Here is a 13,864-nt window from a genome sequence, read left to right on the forward strand (position 1 = left end):
CATTTCTTTTCCTTGGTTGCAGCAGTTAACGTGGTGGGTCAAATAGAAAGCAATAAAGCATGATCTGCTTTCAACCTTTAATTAAAAGTAAGAATAATTACCCATAGTCATTTCTCTGATTTTAGGGAGAACGTTTTCTGCTTTATTTTATTTTGTCTGCTTTTTAGTTCTCAAATTACTTTGTGACTACTAGTTAGCAGTGTGAGGGAGGAAAAACTGACTACTTTCATAAAGCCATCTTTTTTCCATTTTAAATTTATGATCTGTCAAAACCATAATAAGGCTGCAAAGTTTTGGCTCAGCCATTTTATTTTTTCTCAACAGTAGATGGCAATATCTGTTCACCTGTGGGGAGGATTCCAATCACATGAGTAACTGTAGACTTGGACCTTTTCTCTCATCTTGTAGAGTGAAATCACTGTATTTAAAATTGTAAATTGAAGACCGAAACAGTTTGCACGTCAATACAGTCTTTCTTTTTAAAAAGTTTGGAAGACCGGAACAAAAGTGTGTGAATTTCACTCCAGGGTGACAGGCAGGCAATTCCAGGGAAGACTGCTGAATGCAGGTGAACAAAAAAAAACCTGGGAGATAGGCAGTCTGAAGCAAGAACAAGAGAGTTAAACTAACAATTTTTCTTTAGTTCTGTTAAAATTTATGCTTAGCTCTTGTTACCTACTCATAGAACCTTTTTGCTTATTTTAAAAAATTTCCAAAATGTGGTTTCACTTAGAAACTTTAAAAGCTCATGTATTTTTATTTTTGAGAAATTAGAAACAAATTGAGAAATAGGAAATAAAGAAATAAAAGAATGCCAGTTTTGTCCCCAAAACCCTTATTTATTCTTTCCATTTCAAGGGATGAATGGGGGAAGGGTCAAGACTAAGATTTGGGAAAAGTTTCCTTTAGATCTTAAGTCTGTTCTTTCTTTTGATCCTCTCAACCAAAGTAGTTATGCTCTTCATATATTTCTTATTTAAATTTTTATTTATTTATTGAATTTGAAAGCTAAAGAGAGAGAGAGGGAGGATCTCTTCCATCTGCTGGTTCACTCCCTAAACATCTACAATAGCTGGGACTGTGCCAGGCTGAAGCCAGGAGCCAGGAACTCAATCCATGTTACCCACAGGGGTAGCAGGGACTCAAGTACTTGAGCCATCATCTGCTGCCTCCCAGGGGCACATTTGTAGGGAGCTTGAATCCGGAGTGGAATCAGGACTCAGACCTCATAAAACAAGCCTCATAAAATCCTGTCTTTCCTGCTCATTGTGTAAGAAGGCCACAGCCTATGGGATTTACTGAACATAGTTCCTGAATGGTGATCCCACTCCTTGAAGCTTTGATGGGTTCATGGTTAAATGAAGGGAATAATTTTGGCTGATTCTTGGTGGTGGTTTTCCATGGAGTGAGGCTGTGCTTTGCTCCTTATTTCCTGTGCGGTGATGGGTTTCACAGTGGAAGCTTACCTGTTTTTAGGATCACGAGACAGCTGGCCAGTTTTACTATTTGTAAAACGTCTTTCTTCAGGCAAAGCACCACATTTCATCATCTCTTTCATCGTATTAGTGCCTGTAAACAAATGCATGCTGGGATCCACTATACTTAGGAAATCTACAATATGTGTGTGTATCTGTGTATTTTTTAACAGTGTGAGTCTCTACAGTGCATGGAACTCTCGTTTATCTCATTTCACAACAGCCTTTTGCTTTCACCTGGTTTCATGGCCCCTACTATGTACAAAGATAAGTGTGACCCTAAGTACTGGCCTTATGATTGTAAGCTTCCCCCAACAAGAGAGTACATGAAAGGTTCCATTTAATATTGTGCATCTGCAGGCAGCTTTGAACAAACAGAGCATGACGATTGTGAGGCTGAACTGGCTAATTTCTCTTCCTTTCCATTCACTCTTATCTCAAATTCTCCAAGGTGGGACTTTTATCTGCATGTTTCCAAGAAGGTGTTCAATTAATAACTGAGAAGAATTAAGGCTGATAGGATCATTTCATGTCTTAATTTAACTCCTTTAAATAGACTGCCAGGAGAAGAAAGTACCATTTCGATTTTTTTTAAATTCCAGGTTTTTGGCATTGTATTTGGTATGTCACAGATGAAATATTTTCCACCCAGTAATTTATCACAGGTAATCTTGTATCTGATCACTTACTTAACATATACGCAAACTTGAATTTAGATGATTTTTTAAAAAAGATTTAGTTTATTTATTTTAAAGACAGAGTTACAGAGAGAGGTAGAGACAGAGAGAGAGGTCTTCCATTCGCTGGTTCACTCCCCAGATGGCTGTAACAGCCGGAGCTGCACTGATCCAAGCCAGGAGCCAGGAGCTTCCTCTAGGTCTCCCACGTGGGTGCAGGCTCAAGACCTGGACCATCTTCTACTGCCTTTTCAGGCCACAGCAGAGAGCTGGATTGGAAGAGGAGCAGCTGAGACTAGAACCGGCACCTATATGGGATGTTGGCGCTTCAGGCCAGGGCATTAACCCACTGTGCCACAGTGCCGGCCCCTAGATGATTAATATTTAAAATGTTGGCTTATGTCTGGTATTGTGGCACAGCAGGTTAAGCCATTGCCTGTGACACCAGCATCCTATATGGGTGCAGGTTCGAGTACTGGCTGCTGCATTTCTGATACAGCTCCCTGCTACTGTGTGTGGGAAAGCAGCAAAAGATGGCCCAACTGCTTGGGCCCTTGCACCCACGTGGGAGACCTGCAAGAAGCTCCTGGCTCCTGGCTTTGGCCTGGCCCAGCCCTGGCTGTTGTGGTCATTTGAGGAGTAAACCAGTGGATAAAAGATGTTTCTCTCTGTCTCTCTGTTTTTGTCCTTCTCTCTGTAACTACATTTCAAATAGGTAAATAGATATTTTTTAAAAAAAATGTTGGCTTGAAATCTGTGCAGAAGCAACTGTCTCCAGCTAAGGTGTCTTGCACTTGATGCCCTGTGTGTATCATCCCTCCAGGCTTTCTCCTCCAACTCCAAACTTGTGTGTGACCCTTCTCCTGTCAGTCTTGGGTGCCAGGCCCTCTGGGTCCTGCTTTTAGTGTTCCCCTAGCTGTTAGAGACCTTAGAGAGAGCCAGTGTAGTCACTGTGCAGCTGTGTCACCTCATCCTGTGAGATCCTCTATTTGCTGGTTTACTCCCTAAATGCTTGCAATAGCCAAGGCTGGGCCAGGTTGAAACCAGGAACGAGGAACCCCATTCAGGTCTCCCACATTGCCTGTGTGCAGACAGCCAGATACTTAACTATCAGTCACTACTTCCAAGGGTGCACATGAGCAGGAAGCAGGATTAGAAACAGTGGTAGGCACTCTGATATGGGAAGCAGGCATCCCAAGCAGAGGCTTAATCTGCTGCACTATAATGTCCATCCCTTAAATACTTAGATACTTTGTCTTCTTTGTTTAACATTATATCTTGGAAATTTTTCCTATCAGTTCATGATGAAATGTTTCCTTTTCAGCTGAATAATTTCAGTTGAAGAGCTGTACCATACTTTATTTAATCACTAGGCAATTCAAGGATATTTGGTTTGGTTTTACTATTTTAAATAGCATTTCAATAATTTATTTTGTGCCTTTCAGATTGTGAGTATATGAAGTATAATTACTGGATTGAAGAAAACATGTGTTTATAATTTTGATAGATATTATGCGATTGCCCTCCATAGAGTAGAACCACTTTATAGTACACAAGTAATATAATAATATTCAACCAATGTATAAGAGCTCTTGTTTACCAACAGTCAGGGCAATAGGGTGCTATCAAAGTTTGCTTTCTGTCAGTCTGATAAATGAAAAATAGTATCTTAGATGTATATTATTTTACATTTCTCCTATTATGAATGAGACTAAGCTTCTTTTCACATACTGAAGAGCAATTTTTATTTCCTCCTCTGTGACCTGTTTGCTCATATCTTTTGTCCAGATTTTTCTATTGGGTTACTGTTTTATTCTTATCAATTGCTATTAGGCAAGTTTATCTGTCATATGCATTGCAAATATTTTTCCCCAGCTCCACTCCTTAGGAGTAACCACTGTTAACAGTAGGAGATTGGAATGGACTTTTAAGGTAGTTTGATTACATGTAAAACATTTTCAGAGTTGTTTTTTCCTACCTAGGAATAGGTCTTTCAGTTTTTTTCAAATTTTTTTTAATGTGTTTACATTCGTCTTGAATGTTTATTGTTCTATGTATTTCAGTTCTATGGATTCTGTTGTGACTGTGTTGGTTTTGGTCCAGAAATAGCTTGTCATCTGTTTCTAGTTCAATGTTATCCTGTCCTCACATGCAGGACTGTCGCTCTGTTCCCACGTTGAGCTTTTGAGGTAGAAGAATATCCTGATGGTCCACATAGCTGTTGGCGGCTGAAGAAGAGCAAAAGACAAAGGCCAGCATGGCTCTTGTCTGTTGCTGTTCATTCTAGTCATTCCATGACTAGGGAGGACAGAGTCCTGTTTTAGAAGTATTGTTGCTTGGCCAGCGCCGTAGCTTAATAGGCTAATCCTCCGCCTTGCGGCACCAGCACACCGGGTTCTAGTCCTGGTTAGGGCGCCGGATTCTATCCCGGTTGCCCCTCTTCCAGGCCAGCTCTCTGCTATGGCCCAGGAAGGCAGTGGAGGATGACCCAAGTGCTTGGGCCCTGCACCCGCATGGGAGACCAGGAGAAGCACCTGGCTCCTGGCTTCGGATCAGGGTGATGCGCCGGCCGCAGCAGCCATTGGAGGGTGAACCAACGGCAAAAAGGAAGACCTTTCTCTCTCTCTCTCTCTCTCTCTCTCTCACTATCCACTCTGCCTGTCCAAGAAAAAAAAAAGTATTGTTGCTTAATGTGCAATGAATAATTAGTGTCTAAGATGGAAATGCAGCAAGGGGATTCCAGTTTACCTCAAACGGGTTAAAATGTATGTAGTAGTTTTGAAAGTTATTGCTTGGATTAATATTGACTGGAAATAGAATTATTTTAATAAAATACAAGGTTTACTCTGATTATCGTATTTCTAAAAAGTCTACTTCTTACTTTTTCTCTAAATAACCAGCTGTTATGGACATTAAAAATTCATACCAAGTTAGCTCTCTGCAATGAGACATTCTTCTCTCTGGAGAAGTAAAAACCTACAACATTAAGATTTTTAGGGGCTGGCACTGTGGCATAGCAGGTAAAGCCACTGCTTGCAGTGAGGGCATTCCCATATGGGTGCTGGTTCGAGTCCAGGCTGCTCCACTTCGGATCCAGGTCTCTATGATGTGAGTGTGGGAGACCTGGAAGAAGCTCCTGGCTCCTGGCTTTAGATTGGTGTGCAGTTCTGTCTATTGTGGCCATCTGGGGAGTGAACCATGGATGGAAGACCTCTCTCTTTGCCTCTGCCTCTCTCTAAGCCTGCCTTTCTAATAAATAAATAAATAAATCTTTTAAAAAAATATTTTTATTCATCAGATAGTAACATTTAAGACAGCTTCTTATCCCCTGGGAATTCCTGTGTATTAAAAACAAACAACAGGGGCTGGTTCTGTGGTATAGAAGGTTAAGTATCTTATTTGAAAGGCAGAGTTACAGAGAGGCAGAGAGAGAAGTCTTCCATCCACTGGTTCATTCCCAAATGGCTATAACAACTGGAGCTGGGCCCATCTCAAGTCAGGAGCCAGGAGCCCCTGTCAGGTCTCCCACGTGGGTACAGGTGCCCAAGGACTTGGGCTATCTTCCACTGCTTTCCCATGCCACAACAGAGAGCTGGATTGGAAGTGGAGCAGCCGGGACTCGAACTGATGCCCATATGGGATGCTGGCACTGCAGGCGGTGGCCTCACCCAGCACACCACCGTGCCGGCCCCTAGATCTTTTAAAAGATCCTTTTAAGAGAATTTTTTTGTGTTCACAGCAAAGATAAGAGGAAGGTACAGAGATTCCCTCCACATTCTCGGCCCCTGCATACACATCACCTTCCTCATTATCAATAGCCCATACTAGATAAGGCATTTGTTATAATTGATGAGTTTACATTGACAAATCAGTATTACCCAAAGCCTGAAGTTCATGTTAGGGTACATTTGATGTTCATTTTATAGGCTTGGACAAATGTATAATGATGTGTACATAATTATAGTATCATGCATGTGGTTTCACTGCCCTAAAAATCCTCTGTGCTCTGCCAGTTTAATCCCTCCCCTCTCCAGACCCTTTCAATTGCTAATCTTTCATCTATCTGTATAGTGCTGTCTTTTTCAGAGCACTGTATCGTTGGGACCATACAGTATGTAGCCTTTCCAGATTGGCTTATCACTTAGTTACATGCATCTAAGTTTCTTTCATTCTTTTCATGGCTTGATAGCTCATTTTATTTTAGCACTTGATAATATTCCAATGTCTAGATGTACCAGTTTATCCATTGTTTCACTGAAGGGAGTCTTAGTTGCTTCCAAATTTAGGTCATTATAAAACTGCTGTGAACATCCATGCACAGATTTTTGGGTGGTCATATATTTTCAATTTCTTTTGGAAAAAAAAAACAAGGGTAATTGTTGGGTCATATGGTAAGAGCACATTTAGTTTTGTAAGAAACTGCTAAACTGTCTTCCAAAGTAGCTACACCACTTTCCATTCCCATTAGCAATGAATGAGAATTCCTCTTGCTCCACATCCTTGCCAGCATTTGATGCTAACAATGTCTGGATTTTGTCCATTCTTACAGGTGTGTAGTAATTTCTCGTTGTTGTTTCAACTTGAATTTCCCTGATAATACATAATGTGGAGCATATATACTTATTTGCCATCAGCTTATGAGGCAAATGTTAAGGTTATGAGGCTTATGTTAAGGTCTTGACATATTTTAAATGAGTTTTCTTATTGTTGAATTTTAAAAGTTCTTTGTATATTGGTAATATCTCTTTGCAAATATTTTCTTCCAGTATGTGATTTATCTTTCTACAGTGTCTTTTGCAAAGCTTATATTTTAAGTTTTAGTTAAGTCCAGTTTCTCAATTTATTCTTTCTTTTTCTGGATCATGACTTTGGTGGTATATTTAAAATGTCACTGACAAGCCCAAAATCATCTACATTTTCTTCTACATTGTGTTTTAGGCATTCTACTAGCTATGCATTTTAAAGATTATATAATATCTTTTAGTTTATATTACATAGTAGAATCCAAACATTGGTTGGTTTTTAAAAATGTTGCCTGTGGGCCGGCGCCGCGGCTCACTAGGCTAATCCTCCGCCTGCGGCGCCGGCACACCAAGTTCTAGTCCCAGTCGGGGTGCTGGATTCTGTCCCGGTTGCCCCTCTTCCAGGCCTGCTCTCTGCTGTGGCCAGGGAGTGCAGTGGAGGATGGCCCAAGTGCTTGGGCCCTGCACCCCATGGGAGACCAGGAGAAGCACCTGGCTCCTGCCATCGGATTAGCGCGGTGCGCCGGTCGCAGCGCACCTACTGCGGCGGCCATTGGAGGGTGAACCAACGGCAAAAGGAAGACCTTTCTCTCTGTCTCTCTCTCACTGTCCACTCTGCCTGTCAAAAAAAAAAAAAAAAAAAAAGAAAAGAAAAGAAAAATGTTGCCTGTGATAATGTGTGTTCTGAGTAACTTGTCCTTTCCTTGTTGCCTTTTCCTTCTTCTCTTGAAACTTTTTACATGGCAGGTTTGTGAGAAATCCCAGCTTTCCCCGTGGTCTGTTGGGCATGCTCCTTCACTGCCTGTGTTAAGAATGTGGTTTTCTGCAAGTAGATCAGGTGCAAGGACGTGCTGTCTGAGAATCAGAGCAGAGTTGGTGCTGTGCCTCTGATTCAGCTACCTCTGCTTTCCCTGAACACCGCTCAGCCAAATGGGAGACAGTGTGGCAAACCACGGGCAGAAAGACAGAGCTCTGGGATTCCTGACCAAATAAGAGCCTGACAAGGAAGAATATGTGTTGACAGCATTTCTTAGGACATGCTTCAAGGACCACATTAAAGCATTTCCACAGGGTACAGATTTCAATCAGCAGAAGATGTTCTTGTATCCCAAGTATTATAGGGTTGAGCTTCCCAATGACCCCAGTACAGCAGCCATCTCAGGGGCTACAGGGGTAATTAAACAGATTTCATTAAGTGTCAGTAGAAGCTTGTGGCCGGCCTGAGACAAACTTTTATGAATTATTATATCCAGGCCCTTCCAAAAACATTCAGCCTAATCTAATTGAGTTGGATGTTGAAGTAGGGAAACACTTAGTGTAAAAGGAAGATTTGTTCTTCTGCCTTAGGTGAGAATGTTAAGAAATCCTACTGTTTTATTCAATTTATAAAATATGTAAATGATTCTGATAAATTCTTCCCAAGGACTTTTTTTTTTTCCAGACAGAGGCAGATACCCTCTTCCCAAAGTTTCACTGACTTTGAGTTCGTATTCACCTAACATTAATTATCTACTGTGTCATGTAACAAGCTACAAGATAGCTATTGTTCCCTCAGTTTTATGGTTGAGGAAAGAGGGACTTGAAGGCTTAACTAATTTAGCCAAGATCACCCGGTCAGTAAATAGGGGTAAACCCAGGTTGGATCATGAAAACTAACTACATTCTCTTCTTACATTTTAGTATACAAGTTTAAGAGAAGTTGATTTTATGTTTTATATATATGTATATATATATATAACACTCATCTCATTAGTGAAGCCTCATTTTGTTTCGTGTGAAAATGTTTATGCTAATCACATTTATATGAAATTGTTTGTAGGACACTATGTTTATTTTCGTCTCCCAGTTAGCTCACTGTTTTTCCTACTTTGTTTACCAATGGTGGAAATATAGGAACAGTTTGAACATGCAGCACTGCCCCCAAGACAGTAGGGTGAGATGTTTGGACTGTGGCCATTAGTTCATGGGACGTCTCACAGATAATGGCTTTTGTCCTCCCTTCAAAATCTATAGGGCTCTGGAGAGAAGTATGAGAAGTAGGAATGTGTATAATTGCAACAGTATGGAAGGGCTACAATTTGCAAAACAATAGCTTGTAAACAATTTGATTTCTTTTAGAGATGCTTTGGGTTTATTTGATGGTCTCTGAACTCAGAGAACAATGAGAGGAGACGTATCTTTTTTCCACCTCAAGCCATCTTCCAGTTAATAATCTTGAATAAACAAGTAATTACCTTCAAAAATCTGGAAAAATCAATTCCCCATTTTCTCCCTGCTAATCTATGCATGTCAGTAGCAGGCAGTTCTTTTTGTATTTTAAATTATACAGTGTTTAGAACAATGTCTAGCATAAATACTTAGTAAATGAAAGAATCAAATATAAATCCATTTGTTATCTTCAGAGGAGATAAAAACACAAGAAAGCTCTTTATAAAAGAGAGATCCACTGGAACTAAGAGAAAAATGGATTAAAATCAGCCTATAATGGCAAAGAATGCCCTTATCTGCATTGGATTTTGAATATTAAAAAATTTTAGATATTTAAAGAACTCCAAAATTTTAATGTGTTTTTTAACAGTAGAACGGAAAAAGTAAATTTTAGTAGTTTTTGTGATTCAGTATAAATTACTATTAAGCTGACATTGCTGGAGAGTAACAACATGCACCACATTGGAAACCACATTGAGAAAAAAAGTCTTAATGGCTATATTATAACATCCACATAACTCTTTAGTTTGGTAGGTGGAAGTGCCATTTGGAATTTTATATCTCAAGCTTAAGCTTTGTATGCACAAACAAGTCTAAAGCCATGTAACAAAGATATTCAGGAGGGATTTATGATAAAAAAAAAATGTGGTGCAATTCAGAGACTAACCCCTGAAAGGCATGTGTGTGGAATGTACCCAAAGCAGATGGCAGATAATTTGAAAATAGGACTGATGTTGACACTAATTGACTAAAGAATGAAAGAATTTATAGTCTGAATCTAACTGTGTTGTTTATCCATTAGAACAAGGAAAACAAGTCAACATTCTCCAGGGATTTTAAGAGAATCTAGAATTTCATTATGTAATGTATATTAAAATATCCAGCATACAATTAAAAATTACTTAATATGCAAAGAAACAGGGAAATATGATCAATTCTCAAATGAAAAGATAATCAATAGATGTTAGCACTGAGATGGCCCAGGGTTTAGAATTATTAGATAGACTTTGAAGCAGCCATGATAATCACCCCTGATGAAGTAAAAGTGAACACATTTGAAATAAATAAAAGAGGGATTTTCCACAAACATATAGGAGTTATAAACAAACAAGCAAATGGAAATTTCAGAGCTGAAAAGCATAATGTGTGAAATAAAACTTTCATTGGATGGGCTTAATATCAGAATTGAGATGAAGGAGTAAAAAGTCAGTGGATTTGAAGACTGGTGTATAGAAATCATTTGAAATGCAAAGAACTGAGAGAACAAAAAAAAAAAGGTTTAAAAAACTAAGATTGTGGAGCAGTATTATAAGCTACACCATTTGTGACATTGCACAATTGCACATTTCATTGCACTTTTTCAATTTGGTAAAACACAAAAGGTTATAAGACAAAGTAAAAAAACAAAAAACAAAAAACAAAAAAACACCAGACACATTACAATCAATTCTCTGAAAATCAAAGGTAAAGTAAAAAATCTTGAAAGATCTTGAAAAATTTTCCATGGAGCCCAATGGATAGTGGAACATCTTTAAAGTGTTTAAAGAAAAGAAATATTCATTTGTAAATCTACTACCATTGAAAATATTCTTCATATAGGATGAAGAAATAAAGATATCTTCACAGGAAGAAAACTAAGAAAACTCATTGCTAGCAGATCTACTCTAAAAGAAATGCCAAAGGAAATATTTCAAGCTGGAGGGAAATGATGCAAGAGGGAAAATTGGGACATCAGGAATAGAGAAAGCAATTGCATGCTTAGATAAATGTAACAGAATATTTTTCCTTGTAAGTTCTTTAAAATATATATGGTTGTTGAGAGGTGGGCCTTGTAGTGCAACAGGTAAAGCTCCTCCTTGGGATGCCCACATCCCATGTTAAAGTGCCAGTTTCAAGTTCTGGCTTCATGGCTTCTGATCCAGCTTCCTGCTAATGCAAGTAGGAAGCAGTAGATGATGGCCCAAGTACTCAAATTCCTGTCATTTTTCTGGGAGACCTGGATGAAGTTCCAGACTCTTGGCTTCAGCCTGGCTCAGCCCTGGCTGTTGTGGGCATTTGGGGAATGAAACAGCACATAGAAGATCCATTTCCTCTCTCCCTCCCTCCCTTCCTCCCTTCCTCCCTCTTGTTCTGTGTGTGTGTGTGTGTGTGTCTTCTTCTCTGTCACTGTGACTTTCAAATAAATACATATATCTTAGAAAACTCTGTGTGGCCGGTGCTGTGGCTCAATAGGCTAATCCTCTGCCTGCGGCGCTGGCACTCCGGGTTCTAGTCCCGCTTGGGGCGCCAGATTCTGTCCCGGTTGCCCCTCTTCCTGTCCGGCTCTCTGCTGTGGCCTGGGAGTACAGTGGAGGATGGTCCAAGTCCTTGGGCCCCTGCACCCATGTGGGAGACCCAGAAGAAGCTCCTGGCTCCTGGCTTCGGATTAGCGCAGCTCTGGCCATCGTGGCCAACTGGGGAGTGAGCCGGTGGATGGAAGAACTCTCTCTCTCTCTGTCTCTACCTCTCTCTGTAACTCTGTCTTTCAAATAAATAAAATAAATCTTTTTAAAAAAGATAGATAAAAATCCAACCATATTAGTAATTAAATCAAAGGTAAACAGCTTAAACACATCACTTCATTAAGAGAAGAAATTTCTAGATTGGAAGAAAAAAGAATAGTGTTGGCATTTGGCACAGTGGTTAAGACATTGCTTGGCATCCACATCCCATATTGGAGTTTCTATGTTTGAGTTTTGTTTCTGTTCTAGATTCCAGCTTCCTGCTGATGTACACAGCCTAGGCTCTAGAACTTTGGTTCATGTCACCCACATGAAAGATTTGAATTGAGTTCTTTGAGTTTTTGGCTCCTGGTATTAGCCTGGCTTGCCCTGGCTGTTGTGGGCATTTGAGGAGTAAACTAATAGATGAAAACTCTCTCTCCCTCTCACTTTTTGAGTATGTATGACTTTGAAATGAATAAATAAATAATTTTAAATGAAAAAGAAAAACAAGGCCCAAATATATACTGTTTACAAGAAATACATTTTAAATATAGTGACATACACAGGTTAAAATGAGAGAAAAATTATATCATGCAAGCATTAATCAAAATAACTGGGACCATATTAATACCAGAGTAGAATTCAAGAGCAAGGAAATTACCAGGGATAAAGAGAGGGGCATTTACATAACAAAAAGGATTAATTCACTAAGCTGTCATGATAATCCCAGATGTATGTAAACTCAACAGAAAGCTTCAAATTACTTGATTTAGAAAAATGACAGAACAGAAAAGAGAAATAGAAAAAACTGCAATTATGCTTGGAGACATCAATCTTATTTTCTCAGAATAGACAAAACAGGGGCATGCATTGTGTCACAAGTTAAGCTGCTGCTTGGGACACCTGCATCCCAGTGTTTGAGTCCTGCTTCCACTTCCCAATCAGGTTCCAGCTAATACACACCCTAGGAGGCAGCAGGTGATGATTCAAGTATTTGGCTCACTGCCACCTACATGGTAGATCCAGATGGAGTTCTTGGATCCTGGCTTTGGTCTGGCCCAGCCCTGGCTGCTGAAAGCATTTGGAGAAGGAACCAGTGGATGGAAGGTATCTCTCTCTCTCTCTCTCCCCCCCTCTTTCTGTCATTCTGCCTTTCAAATAAATAATCATTTGGAAAGAAAGTGGGCAATGCTGTATAAGAGCTGAGTAACATTCTCAACCAACCTGACATAACTGACATGAGAAAATAGTTCAAGTGTAGAATACATTTTTTCCAAGTATCCATGGAACATTTACCAATATAGATTATTTTCTGGAGGATAAACACACAGTAGTCAATTTAAAATAATTGAATCATACAAAAATATTTTTTGGCCATCAATAAATTAAAATTGGAATCAAATGACAGAAACATGTCCCGAATAATCCATGCGTATTTTGAAATTAATCTAGATACTTCTTTTTTTAAATAAAAAATTATTTATTTATTTGAAAGAAATAGAGGAGGAAAAGAATGAAACACGGAGAGAGAAGGAGAGGCAGAAAGAAAGAAAGGTCTTCTACACACTGGCTTCTTCTTCTCCAATTGGCTGCAATGGCCTGAGCTGCGCCGATTGGAAGCCAGGAGCCAGGAGCCTCCTCCAGGTCCTCCTGTGTGGGTGCAGGGGCCCAAGGACTTGGACCATCTTCCACTGCCAACAGACACATGAAAAAATGCTCAGGATCCCTAGCCATCAGGAAAATTCAAATCTAAACCACAATAACGTTTCACACCACACCATTTAGAATGGCTTTCATCCAAAAATCAACAATAAGTTCTGGTGAGGATGTGGGGGAAAAGGCACCCTAATACACTGTTGATGCGAATGTAAAGTAGTACAATCATTCTTGAAGACAGTATGGAAAGTCCTCAGAAATCTGAAAATATATGCATAATATATATAATATATATAGTACATAATTATATATAATATACATATAAAAATACATATATAATAAATATATAAAATATTATATTTTTATAAAATATATCCATCATATATCCATCATATATATCCATCATATGACCCAGTCATTCCACTCCTGGGAATTTACCTGAACACAATGAAGCCAGCATCTGAAAGAGTGATTTCTACCCCCATGTTTATTGCAGCTCACTTTACAATAGCTAAGATATGGAATCAGCCCAGATGTCCATTAACTGACGAGTGGGTAAAGAAAATGTGGTATATTTACATGATGGAATACTACTCAACCATAAAAGAATGAAATCATGTATT

Source organism: Lepus europaeus, chromosome 2 (genome assembly GCF_033115175.1).
Source record: "Lepus europaeus isolate LE1 chromosome 2, mLepTim1.pri, whole genome shotgun sequence".
Lineage (NCBI taxonomy): Eukaryota > Metazoa > Chordata > Mammalia > Lagomorpha > Leporidae > Lepus > Lepus europaeus.